This window comes from Dipodomys merriami, unplaced genomic scaffold (assembly GCF_024711535.1).
Source record: "Dipodomys merriami isolate MVZ:Mamm:240054 unplaced genomic scaffold, mDipMer1.0.p SCAF_6, whole genome shotgun sequence".
NCBI classification, from domain to species: Eukaryota; Metazoa; Chordata; class Mammalia; order Rodentia; family Heteromyidae; genus Dipodomys; species Dipodomys merriami.
Window position 1 is genome coordinate 50806862 of NW_027206179.1, and position 10583 is coordinate 50817444.

The window sequence follows — 10583 nt, forward strand, 5'->3', positions numbered from 1 at the left end:
GGGATTCGTCAGGGAAAAAGCAAATGTAAAACCTTGCAAACTATGTTCATAAAACAACTTAATTTATTAATTTCAGAATGCTAGATAGGTTTATACAGTACATATTTTTCTTTGTGTTGCCCTTAAGATTTTATTCTAATCCATCACAGTTTATTTAGATTACATAATCTCAGAAGGAGAAGGTAATGTTGATCAATCATAACTGACATATTGCCAATTTTTTTCAGTAAATATTAAAGAAACTCTGAACTCAGCCATCTGTCTCATTTGTTTACATAGCTATAATAATGGAAGGATAAAATAATTATTAAGCTTTCTGGATAAGTTTAATTATTAAAAACATACTAGAATCTAGAAACATACTAGAATCATTTTCACAAAAGTAAATTTTCAAGAATTAAAGGAATTGTTTTCAGTTGTTATTCTCTCATTTTCTAAAATTTTTTTTGTAGAAAAGGATTGTGCATTCTGCATGTGTGTATGTGTGTGTGTGTGTGTGTATGCATGAGTCCTGAGTCTTCAACTTGGCCTGGAAACTGTCCCTAAGCTTCTTTTGCTCAAGCTTAGTGCTTTACCTTTTGAGCCACTTCTGTACGTCTAACTTTTACTGGTTAATTGTAGATAAAAATTTCACAATCTTTCCAGCCTAAGCTGGCTTGTAACTGTAAATCTCAGATCTCAGCATCTTCAGTAGCTAAGATCATAGGCATGAACCAGTGATTTGTGCATTCTTGTAGGTGTTTTCATGGAGGTTATGAAAAGCTAGCCATTAACACACATCTTCAAAGATCTGCCTTTAAGTTCCAAATTAGCACAGACGATGTAGCCAAAAACCAACAACAAGCACATTCAGAATTGTACAAGCATTGTATTCCAAGCATTAAAAAATTTACAAGGAAAAAAGAAGAAAAAGATGGGAGGGAGAAAAGAAGGGAGGAAAGAAGGATGGAGGAGAAGAAAAAGGCATGTAGATGTGGGCTTAGTGAGTTTTTTTTTTGTTTTATTTATATGTTCTTCCTCCTATGGTATATCCCTTATTGTCACTGTACTTGATTTTGATACCCTACATCTTGTATATACATTTATCTTATTTGGGGAGGGGAAGGGGAATAACAAAATGTTAAAACAGGGACACAGGATGACCCATTGAATAATGATACTCACTATGTTGGAAATGAACTGTACAACTTTGGAGGAGGGGGATGGGGGAGTGAGGGAAGTAGGGGAGGGAATGAATAGTGGGAGAGCAACAAAGGAGGGGGTAACAATGCTGGACCAGAAATGTACTCATTACCTTACTTATGTAACAGTAAACCCTCTGTACAGCATTTTTACAATAAAATAAAAATTATAAAAAGCTAAATTAATATAGTTTTTCCATACTCTTAATTTCCTCACTATCAGTATTATAAAAAGCTAAATTAATATATAGTTTTTTCTATACACTTAGTTTCCTCACTGTCAGTATTATACTATTGAAATGCTACTAGTAACATAAGGATGTTCTGCAAGAGAACACCTTATTCTTACCTGTAGGTAAGTGGCATCTGAATAGTAGAAGTAAAAGTAATCCTACTTGCAATCAATGTATACAGTAGATATACTTGGTATATTCCTTCTCCCACACATGCCTTTTTCCATATGCTTGTACTTTCACTTATTTGCAATTAATGAGTTTATTTTTTCTCATTTCCTCCTTCCAAAATCTCCTTTATTTGTGCTTTCATACTCTAAATGAGTGCAATGATGTGCCTATTCTAAGAATTAGACTTTAATTGGACTTTCTTTTTTCCTTTTCTTTTTATTTCATGCAAAGGTGATGTACAGAGGGGTTACAAACTTTTCTTTTCGATCAATGTTACATCCTCCAGTGTGTTCTCCCCATTTCCCTCCTCCCGGCACCCCTGCCCCACAAGTTGTAAAGTTCATTTCCACCTTGATGTCTAGTGAGTATCTGTTCCATTGGTTCACCCCTTGTTCTCTACCTTGTGATTCTACTTCTCTTCCCCAAATCAGATAAACATATATAAAATAAAAAGTATCAAAATCAGAAACAGGGAATAAACTACAGGGGAGGGGGGAAAAAAAGGAAAGGCAAAAGAAATAATTGCAAACTAAACCAAACGCAAAAGAAAGAAAGAAAAAAAAAAGCAACCACAAAGATACTCTCTTGTTTCCATGTCATGGAGACCATTTTGATTAGCAATATTTTATACAGTCATATGTACCCAGCTATTGGGCCAATGTGAACCTCTTCTTGGACTAGCCTAGATGTATACTAATTTTTATAAATGAAGGAGACCGTGGAGCCTATGTTTTTATTGGGTCTGGTGATTCCATTCTTTCTGATTGAAGCATAGAATTCCATTGTGTACATATACCACATTTTTTGTTGTTGTTCGGTTGTGGGGCTTGAACTCTGGGCTTGGGCGCTATCCTTGTGCTCTTCAGCTCAAGGCGAGTGCTCTACCACTTGAGCTACATCGCCACTTCCGGTTTTCTGGTGGTTTATTGGAGATAAGAGTTTCATGGACTCTCCTGCCTGGGCTGGCTTTGAGCCGCAATCCTCAGATCTCCGCCTCCTGAGTAGCTAGGATTACAGGGTGAGCCACCGGCGCCTGGCAGTGTAACACATTTTCTTTCTTTCATTTTTTTTTTTTATTGTGAAAATACTGTACAGAGGGGTTACAATTACATGGGCAAGATAATGAGTACATTTCTTATCAAGCATTGTAGCCTCCTCCTTTGTTTCCGCTTTCCATCCCTTCCCATCCTCCTCCCCTTCCCAAACCTTCCCGCTCCCCCCATCCCCACTCCCCACACACCAAAATTGTAAAGTTCGCTTTTGACATAACAACTTGTACATCTCATTGTTGCAATGGGTCCACCTGTATCCCTATTTAAACGATTTGTTTGTCCCCTTCCCCTCCACAAATTATGCCGACATCAAATACAGTGATCCATTCATCTACTGAGGGGCATCTGGGTTGATTCGTTCCCCAAAAGACTAAACCTTGAGCTCCAATATATCCCAGCAATCACACCCATGGGCATTTACTCAAATGTTCTACAAACAAAGCTACACTAAAGTCACCAGCACAACTATGTTCATTGCAGCATTAGTTATCCTAACTAAGATATGGGCTTTCTTTTACCTATCTCTTTCTTTTTCTGGTTTATAACATAAATCTTTGGGAAAAATAATCATCACTTTTTTTTTTTTTTGGTCAGTCATGGGGCTTGATCTCTGGGCTTGGGCACTGTCCCTGTGCTCTTCAGCTCAAGGGAAGCACTCTATCACTTGAGCCACAGTGCCACTTCTGCTTTTCTATTTATTGCGATAAGGGTCTCATGGACTTTCCTGCCCAGACGGGGTTTGAACTATGATCCTCAGATCTCAGCCTCCTGAGTAGCTAAGATTGCAGGCATCAGCCACCAGCACCTGGCAATCATCACTCTTTTGTCTTTGTTCATTCTTGTCTTTTCACTAGCTCTGGTCTTGCTAAGATTCTAAATATCCTGCAAACTGCAAAATACAAAAATCAATTCAGAGCTGTTCTTACTTGGCATATCAGCATCTTTTGACATAATTGATTACACCATTCTTGGAATAATATCTTTGCTTTTAAGAAAGCATAACTTACTCAATTTTATTCTTTTAAGATGCTCTTTATATACCCTTGGGGCTGATATATTTCTCTTCAATTTCTTTCACTCTTAAATCTGGAGTACCTCAGGACTCAGTCTTTGAATCTCTACATTTCCCTATGTCTCCCATGGTGATCTTGTCCAGTTTTACAGCATATATGATGCTTACTCACCTAGAGAGACAGTAAACAGAGAAAAGAAATGCAAATATATTCTACCTACCAGTTACTGGATCGGTGTTCTTGAACAAAAAATTTTCTTCTTTAGATCTTGCTTCCCCATTATAAAAATGTTGGTACCACAGAGATTTTGCATAAATTCATAATGTAAGCATATAGTGGGCCAAGCAATTGCTGGAATATAATAAGCACAATAACTCATACCATGAATTAATTTCAGTACAAGTCTATATCAAAGATGCAGATTACTTGGTTCTTTTTAGAGGATAACAAAAAGAATGTAATGTATACTGCATACCTCTTGATTTTATGTCACACACATGTCAGCCTCTGTCTTTTAAATTAAAAGGAATTAAGTGCTCATAGGTAACCAGGTCTTTCTGTCATATCAGAAAATCCCTTTGCCTTTAGAATGTTATCAATGGATGAATGCATCCTCACCACCTTTGGTTGAAGTTAGCAAAGTTCCTTATGTGGATTATCAATCCTAAGTGATCTCCTGACTCAGCATTTAGCCCTCAACAAATATTACCACATAGCAGTCTCACTGACTCATATATAGATATAGATATTCTTCTGCCTTAATGACTCCAAGAATTTTCAACTCCCCAAACCAATCTCATTATCATCACTTACAAGATCTCAGAGAATATATTTCTTATGCCTGACATCCAATTTGTTGCCTTTCTCCAGTCTTCCTCTTTGTGCCTTCATTGGCCTCATTTCTATTCCTGGAACATTCACCTGTGTTTTCTTTCAAGATTTTTTTTTCTTTGTTGGTCTCTGTCTGGAATAGTCTCCCCAGGGATATCTATATTGCTGACTTCCTCTTAGTATTAAATTCTATTCAGAATTCAATTTAATGGAAAGACTTTCCCTCATCACTTAACATTGACTCTTTCCCTTTACCACCTTGGAAGTTTTTATCTCAGTTACAAGTTTTATTTCTTTCATTAGCACTTCAGCATCCTGTATGCTGTACTGATTTTTCTCAACTTACTTATATCTTTCTCCCACTCAAAAATAAATTCCATAGCGATTTCTCATTCTGTTTCTCCCTCCCATTGAATCTTAGTATTGTGCTTGCCATTAAGAAAATATGTACAAATATTAGCTGCATAAATCAATGAATTGAGTAGGCCATTGATTGCAAAAAATTGACTATTATGTGTCTGAAAAGGCAATTTTGCAGAGTATAACAAAGAGATGTGTTCAGGTTATTTGTTCGTATTTATTTTAAATAAGCAGAGAAAAATAATTGTGTGCTTTCTTTATGTTTCTATATGTATGTACATATACACAAAAGATATAAGCATAATCTAATTATGTATGCATATGCTATCTTATTTATTATTTAAAAATTATAAAACACTGGAAAAATTGCTAAAGAGCAATAAAATAAATTTTGAACATATAGTTTTCTTTTGTAGATATACATATTTTTGTGCAAGTTGAATTTTTTTTGCAAATGCATTAACAGATGACTGAATTCTATATTCACATGTAAACAGAAATTATGCTGTATATTTATTATAAACTAATTTATATTTCTTCATCTTTTATGTCACAATAGCACATTTCAAGATCTTTAATTTAGATATGGCTAGTTGTTTAGCTTGGGACAATAACACATTAGCAGAAAAAGAATATGTCTTGAAGATGAAAGGAAATGCCCTCAGTTTCTGCTGCATTGGTCTTTGTGAAGATTATAAAGACAAGATAGAAATAGGTGCCTATAACCTGCCCATGGTAAGTTCTGTCAGAGTGACAAATATGCTTTCATTAATTTGTGAAGAGTTATAGCTTGCTTTATTATTATTATTATTATTATTATTATTATTATTATTATTATTATTACTTGTCTGTCATGGGGCATGAACTCTGGGACTGGAAATGTCCCTCAGCTCTTCAGCTCAAGGTTAGTGCTCCACCACTTGAGCCAGAGCACCATTACTGGCTTTTTTCTGGTTATGTGGTGCTAAGGTATTGAACCCAGGGCCTCATGTATGCAAGGCAAGCATTCTACCACTGAGCCACCTTTCTTGTCTGCTTGCTTTATTTTTTCAAAGAATACAGTTTAATCTATTCAGACTAGTAAATCAGAATGGTATCTCCTAAATCATACATATTTTCCAAATTAACTACGTAAATTTCCATATACCATTCACCTATAGATATTTTAAAACTCAAATATTAATAAGGTCAGGAGAGCAAATGATAAAACTTGGTGTCCTAAAGTTTTGTGTCTAGTTTACTTAACATTTTATTCTGTCTCTAAACAAGATATTTGCTCTCATATTTCTATTTCTGGTAAACAGCATAAAGAGAAATTTAGATGTTCAAAGAAAAATATTGAATATTTTCAACCTTTATTTATTAGGATATCAAGAGATATGATTGGGTATAAAATAGTAATCCTACTTTCTCTTCCAATTAAAGGAAAATTTTCAAATGTGCAACAGCTATCGATAATGACTTCTGTGAATCATCTTCAAGAAGATTTTGACTGCCTCAAGTACTTTCTTCTGCTGCAGAAAATGTCCAGAGAGACAAATTATCATGAGTAATGTAATACAGAATCAGAAGAAAGGAATATAAAACAGTCTCAGGTATAGGCTAGATGATGTCTTTCAGAGTGGTGAGAATGTCAGAGCTTGGTCAGGAAAGGAAGTATAAAAAAGAATAAATGTACTGGTATACATACACAATGGAATTCGATGCCTCCATCAGAAAGAATGACATCGCCCCATTTGTGAGGAAATGGAAAGACATGGAAAACATATTAAGTGAAGTAAGCCAGGCCCAAAGAACCATAGGTCCCATGGTTTCCCTTATTTGCAATATCTAGTACATGTCTGAGACAAGCAGAAACGGTCAGATAAGTTGATGTTAAGCGAAATGAACCCCAACATAAGGATTCAAATGGTTTTTCTTTCTTGCAATTGTTTCTATCATATTTAAAAAATGATTTCTTTGTTGCTTTGTATGTCCCTCCCCCACAGTATAACCCCTGCTTTCACTGTATTTGATGTTGGTATAATTTGTGGAGGGGAAGGGAAAAAAAAACAAATTGTTTAAATAGGGATACAGGTGGACCCATTGCAACAATGAGATGTACAAGTCGTTATGTCGAAAAAAGAACTTTACAACTTTGGTGGGGGGCAGAGAGAGTGAGGTGGGGTACGAGGCAGGGGGAGGTGGAGGGAAGATGGAAAGGGATGGGAAGTGGAAACAAAGGAGGAGGCAACAATGCTTGATAAGAAACGTACTCATTATCTTGCCCATGTAATTGTAACCCCTCTGTGCAGTATTTTCACAATTTAAAAAAAAGAATAAATGTATGTCTGAGCCTCCATCTCCCAGTTCTGGAATTTCATAAGGACAACTACTTATTCTTAGTCTTGTTTTGTTTTTTGTTTTTGTCAGTCGTGAGGGTTGAACTCTGAGCCTGGGCACTGTCCCTCAGCTCTTCAGCTAAAAGCTAGCACTCTACCACTAGAGCCACAGCGCCACTTCTGGTTTTCTGAGTGGTTTATTGGAGATAAATGTCTCATGGACTTTCCTGCCTGGGCTGGCTTTGAACCGTGATCCTAAGATCTCAACATCCTGAATAGCTAGGATTAAAGGCGGAGCCAGCAGCACCCTACTAACTACTTATTCTTAAAATAAGTTTGGAATGTTGAGTTTTGAATGAGTTACAGATCAGAGCATAACTATATTGTTTTTTTATATAATCATCTCCTATCCTTTTTCTTGTATTGATGGCTCAAATCAAATTTGTAATTATCCATGGCATTTTTCTTATTGTTTTCAGAATAACTTTGTAAATACACTTTGAATTACTTCAATTTTCATGTTATTTGTGTCAAATTCACATTTCTTATTTTTAAATCCTACCCATAGATTAAAAGGAAATAAGATAGGTAATTTTCACTTAGAATTACACCAATCTTACTGATGTCTGTTATTCAATACCTGATTTCATCTTGTACTTACTAAGATGGTGAAAATGAACTACATTGAAGTTTATTAAATGGCAGTACTGGCATATTGAGGCTTCTATAATATTCTCTAGAAAGAAAATAGTGAGCATTACTAAAATTTCATTACAAAATTAAAACATATGAAATTTATCATGAAGTTACCAAACAAATTCAGTTGGATTTGACAATTTCAATACTGATTTTGAGCAAATAAAATATTTCAGTACTTTACCATTTATAATAAAAATGACTACTTTTGTCTTCAGGAAAATCTCCTTAAGATATTTAAAAGCTATCTTAGTGATAACATGATTTATATTGCTCAATTATATAGCCTACAGAGACATGATGACTGTCTATATTATATCACCATACAGATTGATCTGATTTAGTATGTACAGTTCCAGTGAATTCAATATTTTCTTTTTTCAAAGGAAGTTTATCTTTACTGGCTCATTGCAGGAAAATGTTGTATGCGTTAAGATACTTGATAAAAGTACATACATATCTACATGCATCTAACACAGGATGATGAAGTATATAAATGAGAAATTAGAATGTAAAAATACCTATTCTGATCCAATTATTAAACAAATGCAGACAAATTCAGAACTCTAAGTGCTTCAAGTAAAATTACAAGAACTAAATGGAAGTAATTCTTGTTTTTATTAAAAACATAGAAAACTTAAAATCTCATGCATTGAGTAATATAATAAATTATAATAATAATTATAATAAATCTGTGTATATTTAACTAGAGGAAGAATAATTATTCATAATTATGACTTAGATATTCTATATGTACAAACATATCATCAATAAAAACAGATTTTATAACACATAATAAATTGTTATATAAAGTTTGAAAAAAGAATACATTGAAAAACAAGTCATGGGCTGGGAAGGTGGCTCAGTGGTAGAGTGATTGCCTTGCATGCATGAGGCTCTGGGTTTGATTCCTCAGCACCACATATGCAGAAAAAGCCGCAAGTGTCACTGTGGCTCAAGTGGTAGAGCTCTAGCCTTGAGCTGAAGAGCTGAGGGACAGCACCCAGGCCCAGAGTTCAGGCCCCATAACCGGCAAAAAAAAAAAAAAACAAGTCATGAAGCTATAAATGATAATAAGTAATTTTGAAACGGTAAATGATAAATTTTGTCAATATAATAAAAGCATATTAATATCCTTGGAAAATATTATTACATAAGGAAAGAATCTATTAAATTATTTGTAAATATATATCTTAGGTATGCATAAATGTATATATTTTATGTATACTACACACATAGCCATGTGCTGTATAATGTTAATATCTCCACATATACACTACATTGATCTCATAATATTATACTTTGTAAGCATGTTTTCAATGACCTAAATTACTTCAATTTTAATGTTATTTGTGGCAAACTCCTATTTTCAATTTTAAATCCTACTCACTAACTGTTTAAGCATATTCTATGATGTTCACACAATAATCAAAGTTTCTTCACAATTAATTTCTCAGACTGTATCTCCATGGCTAAACAACATATGACTGAAAGTTCATGCATGTATGTGAAGAGTGAGAGTATCTGAGAGAGAGAGAGAGACAGAGAGAGAGAGAGAGAGAGAGAGAGAGAGAGAGAGAGAGAGAGAGAGAGAGATCACATAAAAATTCTATGTTTTGTTATTAGTAATGACAACCAGTGGTGTTTGCATTATGATTTACTCTAATTGTTTTCTCTTTATGTTTATCTTGATTGTCAGTACTACAGGTCAGCACGGTGTCTATTCCAGTATTCCCATCATTCCATGGCTTTCAATAAAAGGTAACAACAGAATAAAAGATAACTTGAGAAATCAATATATTGGTTCCTCTTAGTCATGTACAAAAACTAGGCAATGCCAAATCTGGCCTCAGAGTAAATGTCAACATCACAGTGAATGAAAACAAACCTCTCTGGCCTGCATGTATGCAGAAGAAAAGGCACTGGAATTATTATAAACAGCATTAATGCTTATTTCTATTAAAGAAATATTCTTTACTGCTAGGCAATCATTCATTTTGTGGCCATTGTACCTCTCTCTGAACCATGTTTTTATATTGGATTCCCTGTGATTACCAAGACATCCAACTCTCCTTTGCCTGAAGAGTCCCTAAGAGACAAAAACTCATTGGAATAGAGCCAAAGCAAAAATCACTAAAAGCATATCAGAAAATATTAAATGTTATATCCAGTACTTCATTTTTTGAAATTTGAGTTAATTTATTTAATTCCTGTGTTCTGTGATTATCTATATTGTTAAGCCTACATTATACTTATACAAGTTACACTTAGAGGACAATAATGAGTTAAAGATAAAACTGCTGAGAAAGTGTTTCTCTTGTTCATTGGCAGACAACAGTCTCTGTTGTATGGCTACTTTGATTTAAAAAAAAAACAGAACTACATAAATAAAGAGTTTTCTTTGTTTTTTATGAGAACTCTCCTGTGGAACTACACAGAAGTTTATTTTTCTTATCTTAAAAAAATCGATTTTTGTGGGGGTTAGATAATTTCTTCTACACCACTAAGTAGAAGAGAGAGAGAGAGAGAGAGAGAGCTTCAGAAAGACATAAGGCATCTGGATGAATCATAAACAAATTTTGTCCCCAACAAAGAAGGTAGTGATGCAAGGAAAAAGTCACTTTCAGGATGGAAAATCTGAGATGCCTAAGGGGGAAATATAAGTGCTCAGTCATTAACAGAATGAAAGGCAATGTGATCCATAGATAACAAAAGACAGGGACAG